The sequence below is a fragment of the Nyctereutes procyonoides genome, unplaced genomic scaffold (assembly GCF_905146905.1).
Source record: "Nyctereutes procyonoides isolate TBG_1078 unplaced genomic scaffold, NYPRO_anot_genome, whole genome shotgun sequence".
Taxonomy (NCBI): Eukaryota; Metazoa; Chordata; class Mammalia; order Carnivora; family Canidae; genus Nyctereutes; species Nyctereutes procyonoides.
This window is the reverse complement of record NW_026575037.1, coordinates 2,956,976-2,971,731: the sequence shown is the minus strand read 5'-3', so window position 1 is coordinate 2,971,731 and position 14,756 is coordinate 2,956,976. Positions and strand designations below refer to the sequence as shown.

Sequence of the window (14,756 nt, the reverse complement as noted above, 5' to 3'; positions counted from 1 at the left end):
TTAAGCCGCGCGCGCGCGCGTGTGTGTGTGTGCGTGTGTGTGTGTGTGTGTGCGTGTGTGTGTGTGTGTGTGAGTTGCCCTCTAGGTCAGAAGGGAACTTCCAGCTCACTTTCGTTCTTTAGAAGGATTGACCGGCCCCAGAGAGAAGAGAGATTTAAGGATCGTTTCTAAATAGCCTCTTGGCCCTTCACAACTTTGGTTCTGGTGGGTTTCCCTGCTTTGCAAGGGTTCCCAGCAGGCTGACATCTGCTTCTGGGCTGAGCCCACAGGCGTTGGGGGTGGGGGAGCTGGGGTGGGGCGCTCTCGGAGTCCAGTTGACAAAGCTGCCGGTGGGAGCTTTGGGACAGTGGGACGTTCTACTGAAAAAGTCAAGGCCTGAGACCCGCTGTGAAAAAAGGCATCTCAGTCCTAGATGTTTCTTAATTACTCTAAGTGCAGCCAAATTTTCAACAGGGCTTAGAAGCCAGCCAAAACGAAAATATGGCCCGGAGCCAGAGGTGGAATGGGAACCTGTCTGCTGGTCTCTGAGCCTCCGAGGGGTTCGCTGTGACACGGATTGCTTCCTAATTTCTTTGAGCCTCTAAATGGCCCCACCTCCAGCCCCCCAGATCAACCATGAAGGTTGAGGACACAAAAAGACCTGTGGCCCTAGTATTTTTAAGAGCTTCCCAGAATACATTGTGTAATAATTGAGTTAAACCATATACGTTAGCTAGTAGGAACACTTGTCCTGCCTAACCGAAAGGGAAACCAACCCAGAGGAGCACTGCCCTAATTTCACAGAGAATGCTGGCAGCCAGCAGGCTCCATACCTTGCAGGACTGCTCCACGGATTCTGTTGAATGAGGAAAGGGAAGGATAGAACACTCGAGAAGTGCCTTCCTTCAAAGCTGTTGCATTTCATTCACTCAGCTAAAGCTTGTAAGAATCTGAAGCTAACTTTAAGGAACTCTCTCATTTTGAAGTCCGGATGAATAATGGGAGAGCCTTGAGTTACAAGGAACAGGTCTGAAAAGTGCCATTGATGTGTCGTCCATCAAGTTCTACCCAAAGAATTTAGTAAGGGTCTTCCATCAACCTCTTCCTCTGATGTCCCTTTGCTTTGTCCAGTGCTAGCCTAGCAAGGCAGCTGTGCAGGGAAATCTGATTGAGTCCTTCATTTCCTCTGAAATTCTGGCTCCCCATTCCCACCCAAGATACAATCTAGGAAAGAAATGCAGGACAAAACAAATGTTTCTCCAATCTCCATACTTTGTCAATATTTAGTCTGTAGAATAAAGAGAGAATGACTGCTGCCCTTTTCTCTGAATACTAAACTCAAGAGAATAATAAACACTCAACCCGCTAAGTTACTGACTTCGTCAATTTATACAGTAGTTACTGTACCTACTGTGTGCCAGGCAGCATGCCAGGTCCTTGGAATCCAAAGATAATGAGATAGTTTCTGCTTTTGTGTACCCACAATCTGGTGAACAACACAAGATGCAGAAACAAACTATAGTTCAGAATAATACACATTATAGTTGGGGCACCTGGGTACTTCAGTCGGTTTAGGGGCAGGCTCCTGATTTCGGCTCAGGTCATGATCTCAGGGTCCTGGGATAGAGTCCCACTTTGGGCTCCGTGCTCAGCGGAGAGTCTGCTCTAGGGCCCTCTCTGCCTGCCTCCCTTTAAAATAAAGAAATAAATCTTTTTTAAAAATAATACACATTATAGTTGCAGTAGCTATGGGACACTGAAATGATCCAAAGGAGAAAGTGATAAACAACTCTCCCAGGAATTATTTGGAAGTCAACACTGCAGAAGTGATGGATGAGCAAGGTGTTGGAAATGATTAGGAAACGATCAGGGAAAGGGTATTTCAGGCAGAGGAAAGAGTATATGCAAAATCAAGGACACAGCGGGAGAACTGCAAGTAATGGGGGGGGGGAGCAGTCCTAGACTAAGGAGGTCATCCTTGGTGTTTAAGCAGAGAAAGAGTGTAGTCAGATTTGTGTTTGGAGAGAGAACTAATGGCCAGTTGGAAGCTGGCTTGGAGAGATGGAAAGCAGAGATAAGAAGGGCCTCAACCAATATCATGACAGTGGGAATAAAGGAAAGGGAATGGATCTTAGTGGTGTTTAGGAAGTAGAGTCAAAGTATATCTCCTGACCAAGTGAATGCAGTAAGGGAGGAGTGAGTGAGTGGAACAGCGGATGATTATAAGGTGTGGAGCTGGGGATGGGGGCATACACTGTGATGTCCAGAATGGAAATCATATGAACTAAGGGAGCAGTGGGCTTTGGAGTGAATTGTGGGCAAAGACATCAATTAACACTTTGCACATATTTAGATTAGATGTGCCAGGAGATGCCCAGGTGGACAGACATGGTAGGTAGTGTGTGTTCAGGTCTGGAGTTCAAAGAGAGATGGAGGCAGCTCCAATTTAACTATCCCAAATGGTGTACATGAAGGCAGTGTTGAAGGTGGCTAAGGGAACCTGTTAATAAGACTATTAGTGAGACTGTGATAACACCGAAGAATCTTGGATTTGGCCAATACTGATTGGCCTAGAGATATTATTTTCATACCATATGGGGACTCCCTGGTGACTCTCTAGACTTCCAAGGCCTTCCTAGGATGCCTTGAGGGTGATACTTAAAATATTGGACAGAATCCTGTGCTAATGGCACACAGGTAGTACAGATGCCTTTAACCAAACAAGTGAATCCCCAGGAATTATTTCACCATATGAGAAATGAATACTTTAGTTCAACTGTTAGATCTGACAAAACCTTTTGAGAACTCATACCCCAAGTCTAGTCATTGTACCTGTTAAACAAGAAGGATGCCTTTCTCAGACTAATCCTAAACCCTAGAAAAGAGTACCTTAGGTCTAGCTGCCATGGACCAGATCAGGAAATTATGTAGCCCAGTGTGGAAAGGAAAGAACTTTGAACCTGGAACTAGACACACATGGGTTTAATTCTTGCCTTGACCACTTATTAGCTGCCCTTGGACAAGTCTTTGAATCTCTTAGCTTCATCTCCCTTACGTGTCAAATGGAGATAATCATTATTCACCAGGGCAATAGTTAGAATCAGAACCAAATTGAAAAAAAAAAATACATTTGATGTGCTATATAACTTGTAAGTTTCTATAAAAACATAAGCTGTTTTATTCTTACTATTAATCTTCCCTCTTGAAGCTACCAACTCAGACTGTGTACATGTAGGATCTGGGAAGTATCTTAGGTATGGATTTGTAGCTTTTTAACTGTATGAAATACTTTAAGGCAGCAATTATAAAAGTCTCCTTCCGTCATATCAATGGTATGCACCTATTCTGGCCACTTCCCCTTTTACTCTTTACCTACAGTAGTCAGAGCCCAAAGAAGTGAATGCTCTCCTAATATGTATGCAGGTCTTGCACAACACAAGGACTTCTGGGAGTTTGTGGCTGAAAGCAGCTAGTATTCCACTTGTCAGGCCATGGATCCACTCCAGTTGCCTGGAGTCCACTCAGAGAGGATGCTTTTTTACCTAGTCTTCACCAAGGTGCTGGTTAAAACAGCACTGGCCCTGAATCTGAGCATCAGTTGATGGCTTGGGTATATCTGTAGTCTTCTTCTGTCCCAACCAAGGAAGCCTGACATAGTCTAACCCCTGTGGAGCTCAAATTTTATGCTGATACCCAAACTTTTGATTAAACAAACATCTGATAAGGGCTGGCTGTTGATGTGCGAAAGGAAATAACCACAGGCTTAAAGATTTCAAATGGAAAAACACTTAGAAATGAGCCAGCTCCACCCCTCACTTCACAGATGAGCAAACTAATGTTCAGGGAGGTAAAGTGTGTCCCTGGCTCAACAGCTGAGTAAGGGAGGGACCAGAACCCAAGCTCTGTCTCTCTCCATTCAGGAATAGTGAACATTCTTTAGAGTTTCTATCACCCGGACCTTCTGTGCTGCTTATAGGAGGACACGCACAGGCACTCAGATGCTGGCAAAGGTGCAAAATGAGTGCATCCCTGAGTGGCTTCCAGAGAAAACCAGGAGCACATATCCCAGAGAAGGAGAAGACAGGTGTCCTCTTCAAGGCAACCTCCATACCATACTCCTCCCTTCTGTTTCCTCCTTCTGTCCTTAAACTTCCCAAAAGTTCCCAAATACCGGGGCATCTGGGTGATTCATTCATTCGGTTTAGCATTTGACTCTTGGTTTCAGCTCAGGTCATGATCTCAGGGTTGTGAGATTGAGCCCCAGGTCGGGTTCTGTGCTCAGTACAGAGTCTGCTTGAGATTCTCTCCCTTTCCCTCTCCCTCTCCCTCCCTCCTCCTCCGTCTCCCTTCCTCTTCTTCCCTTTTCCACTGGCTCTTCTCTGTCTCTCTCTCTCTCTCTCTCTGTCTCTCTCAAAACTCTTCAAAAAATAAAAATTCCTAAATAACTCCTCAAAAAGGGAGATGACAGCACTGTATGCTGTAATTAACCAAACCCTTTAGTGTTTTATGAAACTTGTCATGAAGATGGTTTCAAGACCAGGGGACAGGTCAGCATTAAACATCAAATCCTGATTCACACTTTGCCATTCCATGAGAAAGGCTGCAGGTGAATAGGGGGCGCTCATGAGACTCATCACAGGCATTATCAGAGAGAGAAAACAGTGACAGGTAGACTTTTCCCCTCTCCGTGCAGCAAGAGGAAAATCAACAGCCAATTCTTTGAAGGGCAATCCCCAGGGCCACAGACTGGCTCAGGTTTCTGACTTTTCTGCCCACACTGGCCTGAGCCATCTGAGCAGAACACCACCTGGGGATGTGAGCAGGCCTCCAAGGAGCTGGGTTCCAAAACGAACCTCACACAAACACCAGATTTCTTTCTCAGGGCAACTCCCAAGAGGCCATGGCTGTGTCCAAACCAAATCCCAGCCCCTGGCAAGAGACTTGCTCCCACGGTCGTAAGTGAGCGGCTCTATGAAGTTTACTGCTAAGAAATGAAAGAAAACCTAATCATTTGCTGTATTTTTTGGTCAAAATTGAAGATTGTGTTTGTAAGCCATTGCAGACTTGCCTTTGCTCTTTAACTGTCAACAATTTCTTCCCCTTAGGATGTTTTTCAGTTGGCTTTTATTCTCCTCAAATACACTCCAGCTTTCAAGCTGGATAGGCTTAAGGAAAGCCCATCAGCAACTTCTTTAGTTTTCCAAGGAAGTCATAAAAGAAAATTGGCAGAAGAGAGGGAAAAATTTGTCCTGAGAAGGTACAGACATTTAGAGATGGGTGCAGAGGCTGAGGGTGAAGTTCAGTGAAAGAAGCAGTGGAAATTGTGAAGTTCCATTAGCTATAGTGTTATGGGCACAGAATGGCACCCAGTGGACCTACTGTGTCTTAACCCACATGACATGGGACCGTGGCCCCATAAGCAGAGAGAGGGAATGCTTCAATGCAAGTCAGGAGCTTGCTTTTCTCTCCCCAGCCCAAGTGAGATCCCGAGTCTCTGTCCTTCTGGTCATGGTTTCTAACCCCAGAATCTTCTGCAGCTCTATGGGTGGGACAGATTATGGACTTTCAGAAGCCCCTCTGCTGTAAAAGCCCTGGCCCTAGCCCCAGGGCTCCATCAGGCCACTCGTGGACAGTGGCCTACAATCACCCAGGAACTAGCATAGGGCAAAGTGACCTTCCTGATGGTTTGGGACTGGGATAGAACTGTTTATCCAACCTTTGTTGGTTCCCTCAAATCTTTAGTGTGCGTGCTAGGCCCTCAATAGCCATTTATTGAAGAGCGGTGCTAAGAATTTGAGGCATGCAGTTTGACGGCCATGCTGCCCATTGCCACCCCACCACCACCACCACCACCCTCCAGGTTGCTTTCTGCGCACATCACAGTTGTTTGTTCAATGTCATGTGACTGAAAAGTAGCAACGCTGGAAGGGAATGCACCACTTTCACGGCCAGCCCTGCACACTTATCCCATCTGTCAAGCCCGTTTCTTGTAAATGACTGAGGTTTGCACTCTCCCCTTTCTCTCTGCCTTCCACTCCTGACCTGAAACTTTCCCTCCCATCCCAGGCTCACAATCTGCTGAGAAGCAATTGCTAGCACAGCAGGGCAGTGGTCTAGATTAAAACCTCCAGGCTCATTACATGGGTGACCCACACGATCCCATAATGAAACTTCCTCTGGGAGAGGGGAGCACATTTGCACACCATACCATCCAGACATGACCTGCTCAGAGCTCTCCTGCTTTCCAAATTAGAAACTCAGTTCCTGCCCTGCAGGATATTGGGCACCACACCTTCTCCGGTTCAGAAAAAAGACAATGATGTGCCGAGTGCCTTCGGATACTTGGTGATGTCCAACTACCATGCTCTTGGCTTGCACGAGGATTGTTGCACGAGGATATTATCGGCCCCTCTGAGGAAAAGCTGATTTTTTAAAAAGATTTTCTTTATTTATTCATGAGAGACACAGAGAGAGGCAGAGACATAGGCAGAGGGAGAAGCAGGCTCCCCTCGGGGAACCTGATATGGGACTCAATCCCATGACCCTGGGATCACAACCTGAGCCAAAGGCAGACACTCAACGACTGAGCCACCCAGATGCCCCGAAAAGCTGATTTTTTACCGTGTTTTTAATGGATGGATGGTACAGACTTTCACAGCAGGCTGTGGAAAGAATATCTCACTTCCAGACAGAGACACCGCATCTCCCCCACCCTGTCTGGGATAAGGGAAAGGGACACAGTCACAGAGCATGTGCCACATGGGGAAGGAGATCTGATGTTCCTGACTGTCATTTTCCAGGTACAAGTTTTCTGCGGTTTTAAAAATATTATTCCTTCAATAACAAACACTTAAAACCATTGAAATGTGTGGTCATTCAACATTTGGTGTTATAATGAATTAATAAATACATGGTAAAAGAATAATCAATTCCATTTTATACTTTTTAAATAATTACTAATAGGAACCATACCATTTTTCTCATTTACACTATTAGTTTTCAAGAAATTTTGCATTATCTCTTCCCACATTTTTTGAAGGTGAAATTCAGATTACATAAACTTAATTTTTTTTTTTGAGAGAAAGAGAGAGATAGAGAGAGAGCATGCAAAGGATGGATGGGCAGAGGGAGAGGGAGAGAGAGTCTTAAGTAGGCTCTATGCTGAGCACTGATCTCAAGACCCTGAGATCATTACCTGAGCTGAAATGAAGAGCCAGACACCTAATCTACTGAGCCACCTGGACATCCCAAATTTAGCCATGTTAAAGTGAATAATCCAGTGGCACTTAGTACACTTGTAATATTGTGCAACCATTACCTCTATTTAGTTTCAAAACATTTTCATCATTCTGAAATAAACCCTCATGCCCATTAAACGGCAACTCCCTATTTTTCCCTCTTCCCAGCCCCTTGCAACCACAAATCTGCATCCTGTCTCTATGTTTATCCATTCTAGGTATTTTAGAAATGAAATCCTACAGTATGTGGCCTTTTGTATCCAGCTTCTTTCACTTAACATAATGTTTTCCAGGTTCATCCACATTGTAGTGTGTGTTGGTGCTTTTCATGGCTGAATAATATTCCATTGTGTGTATACATCATAGTTTGTTTATCTGTTCATTTGTTGAGAAACATTCGGGTTGTTTCTGTCTTTTGGCTATTGTGAATAAGCATGTACAAGGACTTGTTTGAATACCTGTTTTCAGTTATTTGGGGTACCTACCTAGGAGCGAATTGCTGAATTATATGGTTATTTTATGTTCAACATTTTGAGGAACCTCAAACTGCTTTTCCTTTCTCCCACATTTTTATCAACATCCTTTCTTGATGCTAATATGCATATTAAGTAAGCATTCTTTCCCATCCCTAGTCTCTTATTTGTTGCCTTTGATCTTTTGCTTCAATGAGGAATATCAAATCCCGCTCCCCATTATCCTAGAGATGAAGTTATTTGGATGCTTGAGAAAGAAAATATTTGGATAAACTATAAACTCTTCCTGGTGTAACTGAGGAGGAAGCAACAGATAACAGCACCATTTCTGGAGCGTGGTCTGTCTGGTGCCGGCATTGCATCAAGCACTTCACCTACTTCCTCTCATTTAGTGGCCAGTGTAACTGTTATGCCTGCTTTACAGATGAAAAAACTGAGGTCTCTCCCAAGAGCTAAGTTCTCTTCCCCTGGCTCCAGAGTATTATCCATTAGCCTCTCCTGCAAAGAAAGTCTGCAGCCACCGCCAATAATGAGTCAGGAGCTCACAGCCTATTTTGGCAGATGGATAAAGAGGCTGTTATAATAAATATAGCAGAATAGATGCTATGAGAGGTGTCACAAAAGGGATCCCAGGACTAGAGGAAGACTACTTAGCTCAGTTCCAGGCAAAAGACTTCCCTGGGGAGATAAAATCAAACTATTATTTTATGTATAAACTTTTGTGATCCTTGGTAAGATTTGACTCTCCCCCACCACTCTGTGATTGGATCTCCAATGTGCAGTGCCTGGTACATGGTAGCTGCTCATTAAACACAGGGCAATAGACATGTGTGCTTCTGCAGGGGGATCTTCCAAGCCCCTGTCCCTCTGTGACATGACTCCAAGGCCTCAGGCCTACACTTCAACTCATAGGCTTTCTCAATTCAACTATTGCCCAGGCATCAGGGAAAAAAGATGAGGAAAGGCCTAGAAGGGTTTTTGTGGTTCTCTCGGTATTCATACAGGCTCCATGTACATGAGAAAACAGGAGAAAAGGAGGGAAAAGCCTGGGGAGAGAGGCAGCAAGTCATGCAGAGGGCATTATGGGGAGATCTTGGCATGCCAGGTGAAGAGGCTCTAGGGTTGCATGAGACGCTAAAGAAGAAATGAAATGAACTGATAAGCCACTTTCTGAAACTAAATTTCTCCATTCATCTCGAGATTGTATTGTTGCTTCAACAACTCCTAGCTACTAGCTGTGCTGTGTCTGAGGCATTTCACCCCAGCCAGCAGGTACAAGAAGCAGTAGCTTCATGAGAAGGTCTATACTCTCCAATTGGTAATTCTTGGTAATTCTTGGTACCAGGGGTTACCAGTAAGATCTGGCTGCCATCACTTAGCTTCAGTCAGTGGCCTTCGGCTCCTCTTTAGAAAAGGTGAATTGTAAAAATTCTTAGGAGGCCCAGAGGCCTTTAGAAGGCAAAAACTGCCCCAATGTGACTTCGGCTGCATTTCCATACATATTTCTTAAAAACTTCCTGTGTGTTTAACACTATACTAGAAGCCACGGTGAATTTAAAAAACAAACACAAATAGCAGGTACATATCCCACCTTCCACCTGGGAACCTGTGAGGATCTGGGAGCAGATCTTGCCCCTCTCACACAGAGCTATGAGAAACAGCCTCTTCCTTGGGATTAGGCTCTGTCCTGGTATCTCTGCTTGCAGGGGCCACCATCTCTTCACCCATCACCCAGGCTCCAGGACTGTGCCACTCTCAGCATCCCCGATACCCACTTCATCCCTGGTCGGCTGGCTCTCCAGGCTCTGACTCACTTGCCTAAGCCCTAAACTGCCGCTTTGGGTGCTGCCCCAACTGTGAAAGCACACCCATTGCAAAATGTTCTTGTTTGCACTGGCCCCAGCCCTGGACCCCTCAACCCCTGCAGCCCAACCTGTTGAAGTGGGAGAACAAGGTTCTTGTCTCATAGAGTCCAAGAAAGGATCTTGCAGACATAGGAGGGCGAATAAAGTAATTGAGTTTTATTAAATGAGGATATAGAGAAAGCTCTCAGGACTGAGAGGGGTCCAGACTCAATTGCCACTGGGGGCTTTTAGAGTTGGTCTTTTATTGAAAGCTAACCAGGAAACAATAAACCCTTTTAATATCTCTACTGATAGCACCATTGAGTAAGGATTAGTGGTAACACCTTTAATGGCTCATTCCCTTTCTAGGGAATTCCTAGGGTCCAGGAATTTTTTTCGTTGGTCACAAGTAGCTGTTATAACAAGACCCCACCTTGACACCTGGGACAGGCTGATCTGATTTGTTTCCTTATCTCTGGTTTCCTTTCACCTCTGCAGGTTTGGAATGTCTGAGCCTGATCCCATGGCCCCCTAGCTATCTCTCCCTACTTAGCCTGCCTGTCCCTTACTCACTGTTATACCACCCTGTGACCTGGCCCTGCAGAGGCCTATGCAAAGCTCATATAGACGGGAGAGCTTGGGGTGCCAGTGATGAGCATGGGTGCCCTGGCGCAGAGGAGATAATGCACAGCCTTTGCATAGACCCTCTTAATTCCTGTTCTCTTCCATCCTCCAAAATCATAACCAGTCAGTTTGCTAATGATTCAACAAACACTGAGCATCTACTATGTGCCAACACTAAGCAGGGGGGATTCCTAGAGGGAAAGCTCTCAAGTAGCTTGAAGTCAAGTGAGAAAGTAGACATGGCACAGCATGTGTGCCTGAAGTACTCGATAATCTTTCACTTGTCAGGGAGGTGGGGCCGGGGGGGGGAGAAATTTTTAACTATGATGATATCTATATAAGCCATGATTCCCAAGAAAGCCCCCACGCCACCAAATCCTCCTTTCTCTCACTCCTATCCACTAGGGGCTGCACACAGGTCAGCTTTTGCTATGGTTTCACAGGCCAGAACATTCCTCATTGGCTCTGCCAGAAATAAATAAGAGGTGCCTTTTCATGCTAAGTGTGTCACCTCTGTGTTCCTCTGCACCCTTGAGCTCCTCACCATTGAATCATTGCAGGGATCATAAGCTCAAAAGCCCTGGGGCCTGGTGGACAAAGCTAACATTTATTGAACATCTACTTTGTGCCATGCACCATTTTGCCACATTATCCAGGTTATTTAACTCCTCTGATGTCCACAGTGGTCCTATGATGCCAGGTCTATTCTTACCTTCATTTTACTGTTGAGGAAACAGAACTTTCTGAGGTCAGGCAGCTAGTGAGTGAATGGAGGAAGGGCAGGCTTCAATCCTGGTGGGCCTCCCTAAAAAAGTAACACAGCACAGGTGGCGTGGGGGTATAGGGAAGATGTGCTGTGAAACTAGGAAGCCACAGATCAAACAAAATCTGGTCTCTGGTCACTGGTCACTGGTCACATCGACCTCATGGGCTTCTAGTTTGCAGGATCTGACGTAGGTTTGCCCCTGTTGGGCAAAAATCTCATTTGGTTTCCACAGACCTTGTGCTAAACATTTAGCAGTAGTGCTACATGGGTAAACTAACTACTGAGAGTGTGTGTGTGTGTGTGTGTGTGTGTGTGTGTGTGTGTGTGTCTGGAGAGAGAGAGAAAGAGGGACAAAGAGAGAGAGAGATCCCTTTGAATTTGTGCCAACTGGAACTAGCTTTGGTTACCCTTGTGACCCCAGATTTGAAACCAGGATTAGTGCCAAATTTAAGAATATGGAAAGGAATAAAGTGTGTCTAGAGTAGGAAGAGGAGGCAGAAACTCACCAGCCTCCTCAGGTTTTCTTACAGGATAACCTGCCCTCAAGGTCAAACACGGAAAACATCCTGTGAACGTCCCTGGGTGCAGCACATCATCAACCACCCCCAGCCGTGCCCTTGCGCATTTAAGTCATAATAGGCCAGGAGGTGTGGGACTGGAGAGAAAGCCCCCAGCCCTGAGGAACCCTTGCCTTGGGTCCAGCAGCTCACTGGAATGGCAGGGTTAGAGCCCCAGGCAGGGAGAATTGCTGGGGAGAGTGGGCTATTTGAGTGTCACTGTGGTAACAGTGGGAGGCTCCAGATCTGGGCCACCTTGATTGGATTCTTTCTCTGAGCCAGCTGTCCTTTCTCTGAGCACCTGGAATCCTTTTATTCCCATCCTCACTGTTTTGAATCACCCTGCTCTCCCTGCAGATGCCAACCCCAATCACACCTTCCCTTAAGCCTTGCCTTCATCTCTCATGGAATGAACAGCTTCCTCCTTGCTGCTTTCAACACCACTTGTTTGCTTTTCTGCTTTCGACACTTAACTAGTCCTGCTTCGTGGTTCTTCTCTTATGCTTCTCCATTTCCCCAACAATAGATTCCTTGAATTCGTGGTCTACATCTTTAGTGCAGCTTGGGATTCCTTAGCCAGGTAGTTAGCAGGTTTCTGTTTCTTAGGAGGCAGCATGATCTGGGAAAGCCTTAGAGAACAGAGAAGGTCCTCATGCACAGAGCTCTTCAACATACGTGCATAGTGCATTGAATTGAATTGTGTGCTGCTGTACTGCAGAGTGGAGACAGCAGTTCTTGGCCCCTGCAGCCTCAATCCTGTCAACACCACAGGCTCGGGGAAGGGAGAAAGGAGCTAGCAAAGGGAGTGGCTCCCTCAAGGAGGAAACAGGAAGAATTCTTTGCAGTAATAACAGTGATGTACAGAGTGAGTGTTACGCACACATGCTCTACTCAATCGGCTCGGCAACCAGAAATTGCCAAATGAAATGATACCAATTCATAAACACCAAAAATGTGCCAGGAAGACATCTAACCAGGGCTTCTCAAGAACATGGTGGTGGGTCGTAACATCCAATATGGCACCCTGAGAGGTCAAGTGCAATCCCCATTTGGGCCCAACGATCTTTGGAAGAAAGCTCTCCCTGCTGTCATCTCTGTTTCTTGGCACTAACGGCCTAACTGGAGATTGAGAAATAGCCAGTCACCAAAGGAGGCCTGCAGAGTCTGCTGACACTCCAGAATGCCCAGGAGCATCTGTCATGGAAGCACATTCGGAGATCAGGCTGAAAGAGTTCTCTAGACCTAGAATATTGAAAATCCAATTGGTGGATTTTCTTCAGAGTATCTTCTTCCATCTGACCACAGTGCCATGTGAGGACCCAGAAACCAGCATGGCAGAGAGGTGCACATACTGGTATTTGGGGGAAGAGGAATTACCACATCATCCCTGATCACCTTTGAGACCTTGGGTGTTTAACTTCAGCGAGACTGTTTTCTCATCTATAAAAATATCCATTCATTAATTCAGCAAATATTTTCTAAGAGCAAACATGTCCCAGATGCCGCGATGGAAATAGATTCTGTCTAGAAAGGAAGAATGATAAAGTAAACAATTAGCCTAAAGCAGGTATGGGCTATGGTAGCAGTAGGAGGACAGTGAGGTGCAGGGCAGGGGCTGTCACCTAAATGGAGTCACGGGAGGTTTCCCAGGGGGAACCATATTTCACCAAGACTTAAAGGAATAAAAGCCAGGAGATTCAGTGGTAGTGGCTGGAGTGGGATGGGGGAGAGCTGAGGGTTCCAGAAAGAGAAGCTTTTGAGGCACCAAAGCAAGAGAGGGACCATAGGTCTCAGGGAGTCTGAGGGAATAAATGTCAGAAGCGACAAGTTGCTGTCATCTGTGACTTTGTAGGAGTCTGTGTAGTGAAGACAATACCACCCTAGGAAACCAGAAGACTAAAACCCTGTGTACCCTTGACTGCTAACCATTTTGGCAATTTTCAACAAATTTTGAACAAATTTCTGCTCTTTAGTTCATTCATCTGTGAAATAGGGCAAGAAATCCCTCCTCTCCTCACATTACTGTAGATTGAGTAAAGAAATGTTTGCAGGAGCCCTTAACAAATTACAATGAGTTATAAGTGCAGGGTCTTTGATTGGACTTCCCCTTATCACAAATACAAGCAAGCCCATTTGGGCATCAGTTCTGAGACTCGAAAAGTGATCACATTAGGATTTTATCAACCCCTCCCGCCCCCCGCCCGCCCACATCCCCAAGGCATCACAAGATAAATAGTAGTTTCTTTCTGATGGGTTTGGTGATATTTCATTTCAGTTCATAATCAGATTTTGTAGAAGAAGGAAAGTATGCTCTTAGTAAAACTTTTTTTTTTTTTTTTTAATTGTAGCGTTTGTGATTACTGAGCCTGGCTGGTTAGGGCAGACTGCCCGTGGGCCCAGGGGTGGCGGACTGACTCGCCCCCCAAAGGCATACTTTGAATGAGGGATCAGGTTAAGAGCCTGTGGCCTCTGAAACCCCTGACACTGCTATGTCTCCTCCATTCGCCAATTTTCAGGGCCTCCCTGGCACCCATTACACCAAACCTATCTGTGTTCAGTGTAATGGGTGCAGGCTCACCAACCCTGCCTGTGCCACCTCGTTCCCTGCTCTTCCTTCGGGGTGAGGGGGGCCTTCTTCCTGCACCCCAGTCCCAAACTCTGTATGTGCTGTTCTCTCACCTGCACTCTTGCTTCCCCCACCTCTCCAGCTCACCTCAATTTCCCTTTACCACCCAACTGTCCACCACCCCGCCCCGCCATGTGACGAAGTCCATGCACAGGAGTCAGCACAGCCTCCCACCTCCCTTCAGACCCAAGCCAGCATTGATCTCTCTCCCTCCTAATAGTGTGTGCACTTTGGCATTCTCTGATATTTACTTGAGCCTCTAACTGCCTTTATTATTTTTGAAAATGATACTTGGAAGAGCATGTTCCGTTTATAAGGAACTCCTATGCATATTATGGTTTGACTTTCACAGCGAGGCTGCAGGGTGATATAGTCGGGTGTGATTATTACCTTCCCAACTGGCAAGGGAGGGCCAGTGGCTGGGGGGGGGGGCAGGGACTTACCTGTCACCTGGACATACCAGTGGTCTGTGTTCCATGACCTCTGCCAGGGTAGGAACCTCCGTACACTTCTCTGTTCCCCCCAGCACCAAGTCGATCACGTAGTAGTTACTTAACTAACATTTCTTTGAATGAAATCCGTGCGTAACTTCAGGAAAAGTCACTCGAATGGCATATTTTATTGATGGAAATATTTGCCGTTCCGTCGG

General features: G+C 45.9%; 1 protein-coding gene across 3 annotated transcripts in view; it reads left to right on the top strand.

The window, feature by feature from the left end:
* Positions 1–14,756, top strand: part of KIAA0040 (KIAA0040 ortholog) — a 39,828-nt gene that overhangs the window by 3,486 nt on the left and 21,586 nt on the right. The gene's annotated exons all lie outside the window — the stretch shown is intronic.